The 18,148-nt window shown below is 36.0% G+C and overlaps 1 protein-coding gene across 3 annotated transcripts in view; it reads left to right on the top strand.

The window, feature by feature from the left end:
- Positions 1-18,148, top strand: part of prickle2b (prickle homolog 2b) — a 98,027-nt gene that overhangs the window by 44,385 nt on the left and 35,494 nt on the right. The window lies entirely within an intron of this gene.

The following is an 18,148-nucleotide window of genomic DNA, read 5'->3' on the forward strand; positions in this document are numbered from 1 at the left end:
GGTTCCACTTTATGATATCATTTTTTGTGTTGTGTTTTTATTTCTGCATGTCAGTTGCACCATATGACTTTGATTTGGCATACTTTTTTTTTTTTTTTAATTAATAATCAATGAATCAATTTAGTTTTAAAATTTAGTTTTTTCTTCATTATGATATCAGGACAGTTGTGTAATTCAAAATTAATTTTAATTCAGAAATTAAACATGCTCAGAGTGTATTCAAGTTGCTGTAAAGTGTTTTTTTTTTTTTTTTTTTTTTTTTTTTAATAAATTAATAGATATGGACAAAAAATAGGGATGCGCCGATACGAAAGTTTTGGCCGATACGATAACCGATAATTCTTTATATTTGAAAGCCAATAACCGATATATTGGCTGATAAATCTAAATAATTTTTTTTTAATATAATTTTTAAGAGCCTAATTACAAAAACAAAAGTTTCACCATTAAAAGCCATGTCCCAAGCACACAATTATAATATTCTCATTTTATGTAGCTTATATGACAGACTTGCACTGCACATGTTGCACTTAACTGTATTTTCCTTTTTGACGGGATTTCAATCATATTTCAAGCAATTCAAAACCATCATAGTGGACAGTGCACATTGAAGTGTCTCAATGTAACCCATTATGTATCGGCTTTAATATATATTGGCCAGATTTTCTTACCTGGCCGATAATGATAACATTAAAAATGAACATATATCGGCCGATAACGATATGGTGGACAATATATTGTGCATCCCTAACAAAAAATTATTGTCACATCATTGGGCCTTAATACATTCACACGTAAACATTCCTGTCTTTTTTCTCTGCTGTCTCCTGCACTTACTTATCTTAGTCTCTTTATTTCCCTCTGATTCTTTCCATCTCTGGCCTTGGCATCCTTTGTGGCACTCACAGGATAAGTGAACATGTTGTGGACTGAAGATAAATACAGAGACAGTAGCCCATGAATGAAGAGTCTAGCCGCACTTAGAGAAGAGTGATTATGAGGTGAACATGTAGATAGGAAAAGGCATGTTGAGAGGTGACAAGGATAAAGCTCTCAGTCTACCTTTATGCACACTGCAAGCTGTGAATGTGGCCATTGATTTTCTTTTTTTTTTCCTTCTTTTTTGCGTGGGTGCCTCCTAAACATCACACGCTCACAATCTTTCCTCTCTCCTGCTGTTCGCTCTGTTTCCTGCTCTCACAGTCACAGCCAATCAATGCTCAGCATGCAGGGCTCCAGGAGATCTGAGTTCGTCACCCAGACGGCATTCGAGTCATGGACCAGTGATTCATAATGGCCCTCTTTAATACCCCATACATATATAAACACACACTATATTAAAGCATTGTTAAACAAAGAGTCATGAGTCTAGTTCACTTAAAGGGACCATATCATTTTTTTTAACCTTTATTTTGTTTTCCTCTTGTAAAGTTAAAAAAGTTTATTTTTTCATGACAATTTTCCAGCCTCTCTTTGACCCTTGATATCAAACAAGCTATTGCTGTGTCTTTAAATTTATATATTGCTAGAAATTTGTAGAACTGCAGGTCTAATGTAGTTTGCACTGCCCCATCTTTCAATAACAGCCTATTTGCACCTATTTGTTGACAGCATCACAAAACAATCACTTCAGATTAGACTTCAGTTCAGTTTTTAGCCCTGTTTACACCTGGTATTAAGATGCATTTTGGTCAATCGTATCACAAGTGGACGACGCTAAATACTGGTGTAAACGGGTGTCAAAAACGTTTTGAGCTTGTCCACTTTCGACCACTTCCAGAGGTAGTCGAAAATGCATAGTGAAAACCGGATTGCTTTCGTAGTATATTCGAACAACCACAAAAAGACCTCCTACTCTCTGTCTGCTCTCTAAACATTATGAGAAGCTCTCTAGACAGAGGGGATTTATACTTTGTCAGCTGAAAACATAACTTTGGTTTGAAGACAAAAAATGTACCAAGCACAATGTTCTCTCACCATTCCTGAATTCTAACACATACTCTCAGTGTGTTTTTCTGTCATCTCTGCGCACATTCTCATGTAAATTGCATAAGCTTATTTTGTCTATTAGATCGAAAGATCTGAAAAAGCTGATATATTTACCCAGCCTTAGACCCTCCCCTCGAGGAAATCAGGGCAGAAGTGGTCGAAAGTGGACAAAAGAGACGGATTAAAACACCAAGTGTAAACAGGTATGTGTCTTCCTTGTCTACTTGTGATCCAGTCGACCAAAACGCATCTTTATACCAGTGTAAACGGGGCCTTTCTTAATGTTGGGATTGTTCTGGTGGTGCAGAGTGGAAGGTGCTACACCCAGCACAATGTTTGTTTATGTTTTTTAGAAATAACATTATCTGTCATACTTCCTCCTTATGGGCGGGCCAAGTTTTTAAACACCAAATAGGCATTGTAGATGTGTAAAAGTGGGCGGTCATATGCTAATGTTGCCGTTGGGGTGTGCAATATCGACAAAAAGCGATATGCGTAAAGTGTAGGGAAATGAATCCAATAAACTCCCACACAGGAACTAACTTTTTTCTTGGGCAGGTAGGCGCTTTTGAATTTTGTTGTGCAGTAGCTAGCTACACACTGCTTCATCACCTTGTGTTTTTGTTATGTCTGTTTTCGTTATCACCTACTATGTTGGAGGGTCAACCAGATGTTTAATATGACATCATCATATGTGTAGTATTTATCATGATAACATGATATATATTGTGACACCCCTAGTTTCAGTAAATGCTTTTTTTGGGCCGAGAAGGAAATTTTAAAGAGGACTTATTATTGTTTTTTTACATTTTCAACTTTCTTTGAAGTGTAATGTTGCTGTTTGAGCATGAAAAAGTCTGCTAAGTTACAAAGCATAAAGTTATTATCTTTTTCTTTCTGAACTCCCTGAAATGCCTCGATCATTTGAGTTTTCTTTTGGGAATCACGTCACCATATTCTTCATTGAAATAATGGCTACAAGGCCTGGTTGAGTTGCGATAGTAGCGTTGAAACTAAACATGCTCAAAGCGATTGACCAATCACAACACACTGTTTCAGTCAACCAATCAGAGCACATTACGCTTTTCGTAATGTGGGACAGGAACTAAACAGAGTGTTACTGACAGACTGGGAAGAGAGGTGCTGCAACAATGTTAAATATGTGGAGAAATAATGTTTTTGAACATTCAAGCATGAATTCCAGGTGCTTTTATTACAGTACATGTCTTCTCTTCCATCCCTCTGCATTCACTGTAATGTTCTGCTTGATTCTTTAGCATGAATCAGTCTCTTTGTTAATTGCAGCTAAATTCAAACTGAAAAAAATGACTCATCATTTTTTTTTCTTTTCAATGACGTGAAGCGTGACTTGCCTCTGTGGGCAAGACAGAGGAGTTTTATAAAGGAACAAATTTGATTCACAGCGCCTTTCATTGTTTAGTTGTCAACGATATCAGATTGCGGCATGTTGCGACATCCCCCTTCCCCCATCCTGTAAGACAGAGGCAGGGAGCCAAACAAACCAGACTGCTACTCAGCACTCCCACCGCCTGCCTCCTAACGTCTCCTTGCCAGGGAACTGCTATTCTGAGGAGCTGTCAGTCAAACACAAGTGCTTCTGTCCATCGTCCTAGGGAGTGAGAAAAAGAGGGTAAATGTCAGAGAGAAAGACTGGGGGAGGGAGAGGAAGGGTCGCTAAGATTAAGAGGTAGAAGATGACAGTAAGAAAGACCAAGAAAGAGAATGAAAGGGACAGATTTTTTCTTTGATTTTTCAACCGTCCATAATCCCTTTTGGTCAAATCATTTAGTTGTCAGTCACTGGATCACTGATCATCTTTGTTCTACATTCTAACTCTCCAAACTGCTGTGCTTAAAATACACACACAGACAAGCGCAAACAAATCAACTACTAGTTGACATCTTCCTTCTTAAATTTCACAACGGTGGATGTTAGAACAGACCGTGCGTGCTATAATATTTCCGTTAGAATCAATCTGAGCACAGACGAGTCCAAGTACACTTTCTTTCAAGCAATTATTCATCAAAGTGGAGCCGCATGTATCACCAAACAAGGAAGGGGCTTCTGGGAAGGTTTGATCGCCTGCATTGCAGATTCATGAACCATGAGGAGCTCTTTTTGGGTTTAACTATGAGGAGCTTGAATTTGAGCTGTTTGACTTCATTAAATGGTGTCATGCTAAGCGGAGTTATAGGATTAACTGGGTTAATGTGCTTTTACTGTAGTCTCTTATTGGCCCACAGTCCTTGATGTTAAAAAGGGGACAAAATGTTGGGTGGTTGGGGTTGATTTAGATTTAAATTGTTTATGAAATAACATTATGAAATATTTATTTGATCAAAAAATACAGTAAAAATGGTAATATTGTGAAATATTACAATTTATAGTAACTGTTTTTGAATTTTACTATATTAAAATGTTAATTATTCTTGTGATAGTAAAGCTGAATTTTCAGCATCATTACTCCAGTCTTCAGTGTCACATGATCCTTCAGAAATCATTCTAATATGCTGATTTGATGCTCAAGAACCATTTCTTCTTATGATTAAGTGTTGGTAGTTGTGTGGCTTTATATTTTTGTAGAAACCATGATACCTTTTTTTCAGGATTCTTTGATAAATAGAAGGTTCAAACGAACAACAGTTTGAAATAGTAATCTTTTGTAACAATATAAGCATAATATAATTATTTACTGTCACTTTTAATGAATTTAATGCATCCTTGCTGATTTAAAAAAAAAATTGTTTCAAAATTTAAAAAATTGTAATAATCCCAAACTTTTAGAATGCCATTTAATGTATTAGTTAAATAATTTTAATTGATTATTCATTCAAATATTTATCATAAATATTTTATTTTTCATTAAAATACCATTTATTACAACAAAACTCCAATGGCTCAGTGAGGCCTCCATTGCCAGCAAGATAATTAACACTTTCAGATGCCCAGACAGGTGCTAAAAACATATTTAAAACAATTTATGTGACTACAGTGGTTCAACCTCAGTGTTATGAAGCGACAAGAATACTTTTTGTGCGCCAAAAAAACAAAATAACAATTTTATTCAACAATATGTGATGGCCGATTTCAAAACACTGCTTCATGAAGCTTCGAAGCTTTACGAATCTTTTGTTTTGAATCAGTGGTTCGCAGCACCAAAGTCACGTGATTTCAGTAAACGAGGCTTCGTTACGTCATAAGTGTTTCGAAATTTCAATGGTTCACCACTGGGGGTCGTGACTTTGGCAGTTTGATACACGATCCGAACCACTGATTCAAAACAAAAGATTCGTAAAGCTTCGAAGCAGTGTTTTGAAATCGGCCATCACTAGATATTGTTAAAGTCGTTATTTTGTTGATTTTTTTTTTTTTTTTTTGGTGCACAAAAAAGTATTCTTGTCACTTTATAATATTAAGGTTGAACCACTGTAGTCACATGAACTGTTTTAAATATGTCTTTAGTAGCTTTCTGGGCATCTGAAAGTGTTAATTATCTTGCTGGCAATGGAGGCCTCACTGAGCCATCGGATTTTATCAAAAATACCTTAATTTGTGTTCCGAAGATGAAGAAAGGTCTTACGGGTGTGGAACGACATGAGGGTGAGTAATACATGACATAATTTTCATTTTTGGGTGAACTAACCCTTTAAGGTTTGAAAGCTTAAAGTGGTAGTTCAACCAGAGATGAAAATTCTACAATTTAAATCGGCTTAATTCAGTAAAATATAGTAATTGGCTATTCATATGACAGAAGCACTCTGATTGATTCAGTAATTCAGTGACTCATTAGAACGATTCAAACCAACTCATTTGATTGATTAAAAAGAACTGAATCGTAAAAGTCATTTGTTTATGAATCAGACTATATTGAAGGCATTGATGGAAGAGTGCAGATGTTCATGAACCACTAAATGTCATGAAGATCATTCGTTCCAGTATTTTTTTAAAAGTAGTTTCTCAACCCTGTTGCTGACACACACCCACAAATACATGCACATCTTGGCAGAGCATTTGGTAGAGTTTTGCGTATGGAAACTTTGAAGGCTGCTCCAGACAGAGCATATATGGTTAAACCAAGGGCTCTTGCAAGCATTGCGGTTGTAATCACTTAGCATGGAGCCGTCTGTGATTATTGATGACACACACTAATTGGGATCATAGATCATCTCCCAGACACTGACATGACCACTAAAGTCAAACGCTAGGCAGCCAAAGGTCGTGTGTTAATGCCAAGTGTCATATGTCATGTGTCAAGTTAAAGTGAGCCAACCCCAAAGGCATGTGTAATATCTGCTGTGTATGTGCATATGCAGGGATAATTTGTCATTTATGCACATAAACTATCATGCTGTCCTGGAACAGACATGCTTGCATTCACAATAACTGAATATTCTGTTGGAGGATCAGCTCTCTCTCGGACCTGCAATATTCTCTGTCTTGTGGGTACTCTGTAAACATGACCCTCTTGGTTGGAAAATGGTGTGTCTGCAGCATTTGGGATGGTAAAATTCATAGTCGCTGGCAAATGTCTCTGGCATGTGATACTACTGAGACTGGTGTGAGAGGCTGAGTGGAAAAGACAGGCCTAGATGACAAACGTAGGCTTTAATGAGGGAAAACTTGTGGTCTGAATATTGTGCGTTTAATAGTTGCAATGATTTTTTATTATAAAAAAGGTAAAGGTCGCTGACTAACACGGAGCCAAAGGGATCTTTGTGTTATTGATGACAATGAATTGAATGTAGTGAGTCATGCAGCCTCACTGTGTGTGAGAATTTGAAAAGATTCATTTATCTCAGAGTACTTGATTAGAAAGGCTGTGACTCAGTAAGCATAAAGGCATGATGACTCATCAAAAAATATGGAGATTATATATGTGAATATCGATAATGAGCTTTTTTAAGATATGAATATGAATATTAATAATGTGTATTAAAACACCAGACAGAAGTGTATTTAATGGCGCTCTTTCACACATTTCTCAAGTTGAATCAAGACAAACATGATTTTTTTCTTTTTCAATAATTATTTATTTGAAAGTTTAAAATAATAATTAAAAATGTCTTTAGACTTCGATTCCAATGCTGTTTAAACTATGGGCATGTGCTTTCTTTTCAAAATATTTTTGTGCTGATGTCTTATATCTCTTATGCTCACCAAGGTTGCATTTATTTGATCAAAAATATAGTAAAAACAGTAATATTGTGAAATATTTTTACTATTGAAAATAATTGTTTTCTATTTAAATATATTTAAAATGTAATTTATTCCTGTGATGGCAAAACCGAATTTTCAGCATCATTACTCTAGTATTCAGAGTCACATGATCCTTCAGCAATCATTCTAATATGCTGATTTGGATTTCAAGAAACATTATTAGTATGATCAATGTTAAAGGGATAGTTCACCCAAAAATGAAAATTTGATGTTTATCTGCTTACCCCCAGGGCATCTAAGATGTAGGTGACTTTGTTTCTTCAGTAGAACACAAATGATGATTTTTAACTCCAACCGTTGCTGTCAGTCAAATAATGTGTGTAAATGGGAACTCCAACTATAAGAGTCAAATAAACATGACAGACAAATCCAAATTAAACCCTGCGGCTCGTGACGACACATTGATGTCCTAAGACACAAAATGATCGGTTTGTGCGAGAAAATGAACAGTATTTATATCATTTTTTACCTCTAAAACACCACTATGTCCAACTGCCTTCAGCATCCGGTTAGTGAGGTCTGAACGCGCTCTGACAACGGAAGTGATGTCTCGCACTCATTGAAGCAAAGTGCGAGACATCAGTTCCGTCATCAGAGCGCGTCTTACGGGTATGGAACGACATGAGGGTGAGTAATTAATGACAGAATTTTCAATTTTGGGTGAACTAACCCTTTAAGATGAATGAATAGCAATGCATTACGTTCACTTTTTTGAATAGCCCTGAGAGGCCTTCTCTAAATGTATAAAATCATCTGAAGTTTTGGGAACAGGTGGTGGAGACTCTATAGATGAGCTCCTTTAGAACTAGCATTACTGATCCACAGTCAGCCTGAAAACTGGATACGCGTATGGGGACGCTGTTTGTAAGTGAACCCGCAAGAAATGAGAGTCAGAAAAAAAGATGACACATGAATACAGTTAGAAAAGATTAAGATGGAGAACAGGAGTCAGCAGGTTTAAGGAAGAAAAAGAGGAATATAAAACGAACGAGGAAATAAAGAAGGTGCTGCTACAGTCCCTATGATGATGAATGAGTCTATAATGAAGTATCCCTCTCCCCCTCTCCCTTTTTTCCTTCATCTCACCCTCTTTCTCTTGACTCTTTCTCTCTCGCTGGCTGTCCAAAACCGCAGCCTTGGCAGCTAACACCGACCTCCATCACATCAGGCCATATGCGATCAGCAGACCTCATCCATACACACTCGTTTTCAGAATGTGTATAGATCCGCGGGCCGCCACAGATGACTTTCAATAAGTCATGCGTAAGTGTGACAAGTGTGAACTTTTAGATCGTGTTCTTGATGTGATAACACAAATGGATGTCAGATGAAACAGATCATGCGTGGTTATGTGTTTGTCAGGCTGTGACAGCATCATGGGCCGCGTACCACTGCTAGCCTCTCAAAACTTTGGCATTGGACACCGAGAACAAAGAGAAGGAGAGAAAAGCTTTCCAACTGAAGTGTGTTCTCACTTTGTAATTGAGCCAGCATTGCTGTTTGTGTACCTCTGGAACTTTCCAAATGTCCTGTATAGTGTGTATTTGGGTGCGTATGTGTGTGTGAAAGAGGATACAACTGCTGGGCATGCTTGAGATACCTCTGCGTGTTTTGCCAGACAACAGGCAAGATCTCCACAACAGTGCTCCTTCTGTGTGCTGAGTGACACAAGGGGACTTTTTCCACCAATTTGCAGTGCGTGATGTCTTCATAGTCCTGTCACAATTGGAGGCTCTTGACTAAGGGAATGAGAAAAATTATAGGTTTGTGCGTGTGTGTACGCGTGCAGAAAGCAGCGTGCTTCCAAGTAATGCTAATGCCCTCAGAGATTTCTTGGAAGGAAAATGAAAAACACACTTGAAAGAAAATAAGGGGAAAAAGAAAACAAGAAAATAAGAGAGGGACAGAGACAAACAGAGACAAAGAGTTGTAAAATAATTTTTAAGAGTCATACTGTATGCGGGCTTGACAGATTTATTATTATTTTATTGTAATTATTTTGATGTATTATAATTTAAATTCACAGATTTTTGAGAGCTTTTAAAGGTGCAACTGTGTAAAATTTGGGAGGAACTATTGACAGAAATGCAATATAATATACATAAATATGTTTTCAGTGCGAGGGGTGTGCGCCATTAGTTGCAGTTCGCAACCTCACCGCTAGATGCCACTAAAATTTACACACTGCAACTTTAAATGCATTATTTCTTGAGAACATAGTAAAATGTAGTGATGGCAAAATTAAGTTTGCGAAGCACCAAGGCTTTCCCCATAACTGTATCGTAAAAAGTTCATTACTCGAAGCTTTTCAACACGGTGCACTCTAACGACATCTTGTGGTCAAAAGTTGGAAAAAACTGCCTTTGCGTCCCAGACGACCCAGCCATTTTTGGACAGTTTCATGTAATAAATCAGTTTGTGCTATGAAAAGTGTATAAAACAATGTAAATTATTAGTCTACATAAAATAAATGAGTCTGTGAATACATTTCTGGGGGGAAAAAATAGGAAAGCTTAGGCATATATTATCAAAATAAACAAAGATTGTCATAGAATGGTCAGTTGAAGTACTTACGAACTGGGAATAAATACAAACTGAACATGCATAAAACTACACATGTAAATATTTATTCGTATTATGATTTATTCTTATCAAAAAAGCAAATGACACCACACCTGCGCAAGGGTTCACGTTATGTGAATCAGAATACGAAGCAGTCATGTGGTTGTGTGCGAAAACGAAGCTTCGGACGTCACTGATCATGTGGTTATGGCAAAACGATGCTTCGGTGTCAAGCGTCACATCACTAGTAAAATGTAATGCCTGTAATGGCCTTCAGTGTCACATGATCCTTCAGAAGCATTTCTTATTATTATCAATGTTGAAAGCAGTTGTGCTGCTAAATATTTTTGTTGTAAACTGTGAAATGTGACATTTGTTTCCCAGGATTCTTTGAATAGAAAGTTCAAAAGAACAGCATTTATTTGAAACAAATCTTTTGTAGCATAATAAATGTCTTTAATGTAGGGCTGCTCGATTTATCGCACAATACGAAAAATAACATTGAACTTAAACGTGATTATCGCTTAAACGCGATCATGAAATCGCAAAGGCTGCGATTATTTATTTTTTTATGCGCAGCTTGTCAATGAAGTATGACTCCAAATGCTAATCCACCTGAAAGCACTGCGAGTTTGAGTCGCTTATAATGTACATTTGAAAAAGCAACGTGCGTCAAACATCTTTCTAGACATGAGAAGCATTTATTAACATCTTGTCCAACAAAAGACAACATTTAATAACATGTTTTTACTCCAAACTCACTTCATAACGACAGTTGAGCATCCTTCTGTGAGATGATGTGGCTTCTTACACAGAATAAGGCAGTCGTGTGTTTAATAGTCATGTTTAATCAATCAAAGCGTTTCAATCTTCTGTTTATTCAGCTACAGCGATATAACAAGTGTTATCTACTTCTGCGGCAGGGCATATTTAGAGTTTCTGCGCAAGAGCGCCCTCTGGCTTTCAGATGGAGAAGCATTTACTACTGATCACAGAGCTGTAAAGCTCTGACAAACTGCACATAAAATAATCGCAGCCTTTGCCAAATCTCGTGCGGTTTAATCATGCAGCCCTACCCCAGAAATTTAAACAACATTGTATATATTAAACTATTCCAAATAATTGTATTTGTCATTATATACGACTTTTGAATGACTGTCAATGGAGAACAATGTTGCCTGCCCATGTATAACCATTTTACGTCTGTTTCTCACAGCCACATTTTAATTTGTGGTTTGCATGATAGAGCGTTTATGAAGTTGCTGCCTGTGAAAAGCATCTCAAATCACTTGAGGTTCCAATTTGGTTAGGATGCCTCAAACCATGCAGTATACTCTCTTATTGCTAAAAGAATCTACTTAACAAATGTATTAGTAGCCTAAATCAGATTACAGAACATTACAGTATCCAAATCCCAAACATACTCAACTCTAATGCTTCTTTTCTCCTCATTCATAACCATTAATTTAGGCAATGTTCAGCCAAGCTTAAGTCCTGATCATGTTTCAAGTTAAAGATTCATACTGAAGTGTGAGTGTGTGTGGGCTTGATGACTGTAGCCCTGCAGTATTCAGTAAAGATTAACTACACTGTGCTGGCCTTCATGCTGACAAAGCTCTGCCAGTAAAGGCATCACTGGGCCATCACACTGTTTTATCTGATCTTCGATCAGGTTTTTGTTGGCTTCCTTATGCACAGCAATATGCAGATACTGGTCCAAGCCTGGCACACTCTCATTCACTCCCCCAGCCTGACAATCTGTCAAAAAAATCAAGCATTTGTTCTCTTTCTCTGGCTCTGTTCCCTTTCCTCTCTTGTTTACCTCAGGGACACACAATCATTGAGGAGTCTTTTCCAAACAAGTGAAAATGCACAGTTGCTCATAATTGATTTCCCAACTACAGCAGATGATGTACAGAGTAGAGGAGCAGTGGCATTTTTTGGGATAACATCCACAGTAGTGGGTATTTGGGTATGTAGGGGACAACTGAAGTTAAAATGCGATTTTGGGGGAATTTTTTTAATAATGCCTATTAAAGTACTGTAACTTTTTTATTTTATTTTATTTTATTTTATTTTATTTTATTTTATTTTATTTTATTTTATTTTATTTTATTTTATTTTATTTTATTTTATTTTATTTTATTTTATTTTATTTTATTTTATTTTATTTTATTTTATTTTATTTTATTTTATTTTATTTTATTTTATTGCCATGAACTTTGGCATGGCATTTCTTTCTTTTTCTTTTCTTACATTATATTTTACCATAGTTTAGATGAATGAAAACAATTAATGTATCATGTACAGTATTAAGCAGCACAACTGTTTTCAACATTGATAATAAGTCAGCATATTTCTGAAGGATCATGTGACACTAAAGACTGGAGTAATGATGCTGAAAATTAAGCTTTGCATCACAGAAATACATTATATTTTAAAGTATATTAAAATAGAAACCCATTATTTTAAATTCTAATAATATTTCACAATATTACTGTTTTTTCTGTATTTTGATCAGATAAATGCAGGCTTGATGAGCATAAGAGACGCCTTTCAAAAACATTAAAAAATAGTAATGTGTCCAAACTTTTGACCAGTTCTGAAAATCAGAAATGTCTCTGTAAGAATTAGAACCGGATATAAACATGCACACAATACAAATATTCCTAAATATAACGATTAAATTTCCTAATGTTGAATCCAGTCTGTTTCTTCACACACACACACACACACACACACACACACACACACACACACACACACACACACAGCAACAAGCAGTCATTTTATTATTTTTTTTTGTATTTATTTTGTATTTTTTTTATTTTATTTCATTTTATAAAATATGAAATTATTATATATAAAATATAAATTTTACATTTTAATAGCATTTGCCTTAAATATTCTGTGCATCCTTTAAATCAGAAAGGTCTCCATAATTAGAACCAGAGTTGCTAAACATGCACTGCACACAAATAAATATGCATTAATAAAACAATGACGTGACTGTTGTGAACCCCTGCCCTGTAGCGATTTCCTAATGCAGCAACCAGTCTGTTCTGCTCTTCACACACACACAGCAACATCTAGTGCTTGAGTGCAAACCACACGTCAGGAATATTAAAAAGCCGTTAGTTGATGGAATAACGCTGTGGGTGCAGTTTTCATCCGCTGTGTGAGTGAATGTGTGTGTTGTTTGTGGCCTCGTCTGGCCCGCCGGTATTGTTTCGCAGGTCTTGCTAAGCAGTCCTTCGCTCATTAAGCTGGTGAAAGCTGTGCTGAGTGTGATAAGACTGTTAGTGATTGTTATTAATGTAACACACTCCTGTAGCCTTTCACTGGGACTGACTGATTCTGTAGATGTAATTAGGTGGTCAGGATCTGTAAATGAGCAGAGACCATGAGTTTTAGTGCTTAAATATGGCTGAGGTGTGGACTGTGTACTTTGTTTGTTCATATTGCTTGTGTGTAACTCCAGAGGTCAGAGTACTTCCCTCCAAGTAATGTTGCTGGCATTCGTTCTGGTTTACAACCGTTGCATTTTAAAATTACACAGACCACCTCTTTAGCTTCCCTCGGGCTTTACACCTCCTTACCAGCCACGCGATCTGCCCTGAGTGCCTTTAATGCTTGTGTATACAAGACTAGAAGAAAATTCACCAAAAAGCTATAAGGATATTTTGTATTGAAGGATGTTTGGTTGGTTTATTTTTTTTTAAGGATATTTTGTTTTGCGGTTTATATATATATATATATATATATATATATATATATATACACACACACACATACATATACATGTGTCAATGACGTGTCATTTTTTTGTCCAAAGGCCTTAATAATAATAAAAAACAAAGATATGGCATCCAAAGTATGTAAGGTAGTACAACTAGATCTCTTTTATTGAATCTAAAAGGTTTTAATTATATTTTGCTACATGTAAAGATATTTTAAAGATTTTGAAGTGTCAAAAGGTCATTCGGTTTAATAAATGTATAAATTTTTTATTCTGGCATGATTTTATAACATATATTAACAGTGCAAAATGGTATTAAAATTATGTGTAGAAGTCGTTGCTTTGTTATGAGAAAGAATGTTCAGAAAAATTAATTTCATTGATGTCATTCGGAGTAACCAATATATAGGGACCATTTTTGATCAAGTCATGTGGTCAGTATCATGTGACAGGATGTGAAATCATTCAGACACCTGCAAAGGACCACATGGTCGTAAAGCAAAGTAACTAACTACCTTTTAACTATATGAAAAATTCATGTTTTCACTTGCTCATATGCATGTCCCGAAACATCAGGTCATTCGGTACAAACGCTATAAAAATGTTGTAATATTTTAAAAACTAAATATAAAATGTTCAATTGTCCTCTTGCTTGCTAGCTAGCAGCCTGTTAGCTTTGTTCGAAAATATCGTCATTCAGTATAATCAAAAGTGTCATTCACTGAAATTTTGGTTAAACCGAATAATTTTTTTGGTGACAGATTTTGTCCATTTGTCCATGACGAAAGCAGTGTTAATTGATTTTAAAAACCACATAATCTCATTGTTAACACTTAATAAAACTTCAAAATTATTTATATATCCATTATGTTATTTTTTACACTTTTAAAAACCTTATTCGTCAATGACCCAAATATATAAAATGTTAACAAACTTTTGTTATATGCAATTAATCACGATTAATCAATTTGACAGCACTAACTAATATAATAATTGAATTCACTGTTTCTATTCTTATTCCTTTTTTATGCCTTTTTTATGATTTAACCATTCATCATTGCATTTCTACAATTTAACAGTTGGTTTAAGCTGTTCCTAAGGCTCACAATAGATATTTGTTTTGACGCTCAGCTTTATAGAAAAATGTGACTTTGTAAAAGAAGTTTTGCTTTCACCAAGAAAGCAAAAGAAAGACTCATGTTGACTCTGTCAAGGCAAGCATGAGAGAGCAAACTTCATCTTTTCTCTTTTCCTCCCTTTCTCTTTTTTTCATCTATTCCTCATTTTAAACACTGACACGTAACACTGCTAAAAACGTATCCACCTGGCTCGGTCCAATAAATGCAGTCTTAAATAAGCAGCAATAAACAGGCTTCTCTTCGAAGATGGTAAAATGACCTAAAAATTTGAGGAGCCTTTGTACCTTATTGTGTTTGTCAAGAAAGAAAGTGTAGAAAGAATGTTAATTTAAAAATATCTAAGACTATTTGTAGTATTTCTCTAAGATCAATCTTATATCTACGACCAGAGATTTAACATTTTAGGGTTTCATGCACCCAGAACCAGTTTCTCCTTGAGTTTTGGTCTAGTTTCAACCACATGCTGTTTTTTTTAAGAAGATATCTTTATCCAATGACATCAGCACAAGGCGAGCAAGGCATTTAACCATTAACACCCTAACCCTCCCTTTCTAATGACCCTTCCCCCAGACACACTCATTCCCACAAAGCCTCAAATCTGACTCTAAATAAATGGTTGGCCCAACATCCTCCCAGACGCTAGCAAGAGGAGAAGTGTGATAGATCCCTTCGAACGGTCATGCTTCAGTAGATGAGCTGGATGGCTGATGTGTCTCATTCTCTGTATTTGGCTTCTACTCAGCATGTTATATGTTGAACGTTTACTCACATGAACACATTTAGCCCCATAGCGCTTTTTCATCATTGCTTGACTAAACCATTTGCAAACAATTATGTTCCTCCTGAAGCACATTGTCAACTTCATACACACACACACACACACACACACACACACACACACATACGCACACATGCATGCAATTCCCTGGGGCTTGAGGAGGGGTTGTTTCTCTAATAATGAAAGAGAATCTGCCATGGCCACGAAGAGTTTTCAAGCCTAATCATTTCTTCATTTGATCAATCTTACTGAGACATACACACACAAACAACTCTCTGTAGAACCTAACCCAAATCTGTCATATATTCTCATTAAACTCTGATGAACAGAATTTGAACTGAGCTTTAATTACCCACACTATTAAAAGAATAGCTCACCCAAAAATAAAAATAAAAATTCTCTTCATTCTTTTTTGTGCAGTTCATGAGAGAAGTAGCGTTGTCTGATTCATGAAAGAATCTCAAGTCTGATCTTGATTCAGTTGATCTCATTTTCCAAACCGGTCTAAATGATTCATTCACAAATTGAACTAATTCAATTCTTGAGTTCAGCTCAATGACTCAATTATCTGATTTTAGGTAGTATCAAACTTGGAAAATAATGCATGAGTTATGAAGCACTGATAAGATACTTTTATGGTGATTTTATGTTCAAATTTGAGTCCCAATTTATTGTGATTGCATAGAAAAGAGTAAGCTGAGCAAAACTTTTCTCTTTTGTGCAGACATTTGGCCTCCAGAACAAAAACACTCTTTATACCAGACCTTTTGAAAACAAGCAGTTAATTCATAAGACACTAAATAAAGCACATTTTAGGTTACCTGAGAATTTTTTTTTACAGTGCTGTGTTAACTGTACCAGTCTCTACCAATAATTTAAAAAGTCTCATGCAGAACAGTTCAATTCTTTATAATTATATAGTATAATAGAACTCATAATGTGAAAAAAATGAAGCAGTTACACTGAGATGGTTTGGGACCATAATGTGTTTTTGTATGGTCAGTTATTGGCTACAGACAGCATTAAACATCAAAATTAAATGTTCAATTTAATTTTTTTTAATGGCAAGGAGCCCTAAACAATCCCCTTGTGAGATCAATTCTTTATTAGGCATATAATATAATATAATAAACATGATGACATTTTATTTCACATGTCTTTAAGTTTTTATTTCCTCTCATATTGAGCTATTTGGTCTGCAACCATTAAAGTATTCTTAGAGCAACTGATTTGGCTCACATCATTCTCAGTCCTGTTAACCACATTCACCAGTTTTAACGCAATAGCAGCAATTATTTCTCATTTACTAGATTACATTTAAATGGCTCTCCCCACACTTTTTGTGTCTGCGAGGCTATTTATTTTTTCTGCGCAGCAGTGACATCAGAAGTGCGTGGAACACTGATGAGGGTGCTTAAATTACCATTTTTATTTTTAGGTGAACTGTCCCTTTAAGCATTATGCACTATCCCAATGTCTAATCATTGAAAATACCAGTATAACCAACCCTATGCTCTACTTACAAGACATGAGATTTAAAGCTTTGCTCGTCATGAAAATGTCTGTCGTTAATGGGCTGCTGTCATTTATCATCTCTGTAATTTAATGCCTGACGAAGAGGCAGCCGACTTAGTCATGCGATGAATTGCCCATTTAAACAAATCTAAGACTGTGCATTGTAGAGCCCTTGCAATGGCCTAAAAAGCATATAGTTGAGAAAGCTGGTAGCAGATGAGCAGAGAGAGGGTGAGACCCACACTGAGTCATCTATTCAGTACTAATGTCAACTCAAGGCAATTATAAGCAGCAAAACTCGCTTAGAAAATGTAAAGGACATAGAAATGAATCATGGTGATTGTTTCCTCCATTAAGCAGGTGTCAGGCTTTGATACAACTGATTTCAGTTTGGTCTTTTTTATGTATCTGACTCATATGCTAAATTTTGGTTTTCACTATAGTGTCAAATTTAGTTTCAAAGCTGAAGTGTAATTTCTGTGCCACTTACGTGACAACATAAATCAACAAGTTTCGTACTAAAATGCATTCTAAATATATGAAAAAATGGGAACATCTGAAGATCACATACTTAGTTCACCCAAAAATGAAAATCACCCCATGATTTACTCACCCTCAAGCCATCCTAGGTGTATATGACTATCTTTTTTCAGACTAATACAATTGGAGTTTGGATGTCCTGGTACTCCCAAACTTTATAATGGCAATAAATAGAGGATGAGATTTTGAAACCCCAAAAAAATGCAACCATCCATCATAAAAGATGGATGGTTAAAAGAACCACACAGCTCTGTGGGGTTAATAAAGGCCTTCTGAAGGGAAGCGATGCATTTGTGTAAGAAAAATATTCATATTTATAACTTTAAAAATAAATTAGCTTCCGACAGACGGCCATACACATCGATTTACTCTGATACTCTGAGCGAACTCTGAGCTGACACATTGATGTATTGACAAACGCGGAAGCGCAGAGGATAGAGCAAAGCAAAACAAAACACAGGTCATGAATTAGAAGTCTAAAACGAGAATTTTTAAAGAGAAATGTTGGATGATTTCGATAAAAGAGAAGAGGAGCTTTGTTGCACAGCCGTATTTGTTTGAACAGTGAGAGGCGTCAAAGCTTACGCTACTCCTACATCGCATAAGGGGTTAGTCTTTTGGCGCAAGTCGACGTGCGTACAGCCGTCT

Source organism: Ctenopharyngodon idella, chromosome 11, assembly GCF_019924925.1.
Source record: "Ctenopharyngodon idella isolate HZGC_01 chromosome 11, HZGC01, whole genome shotgun sequence".
NCBI classification, from domain to species: Eukaryota; Metazoa; Chordata; class Actinopteri; order Cypriniformes; family Xenocyprididae; genus Ctenopharyngodon; species Ctenopharyngodon idella.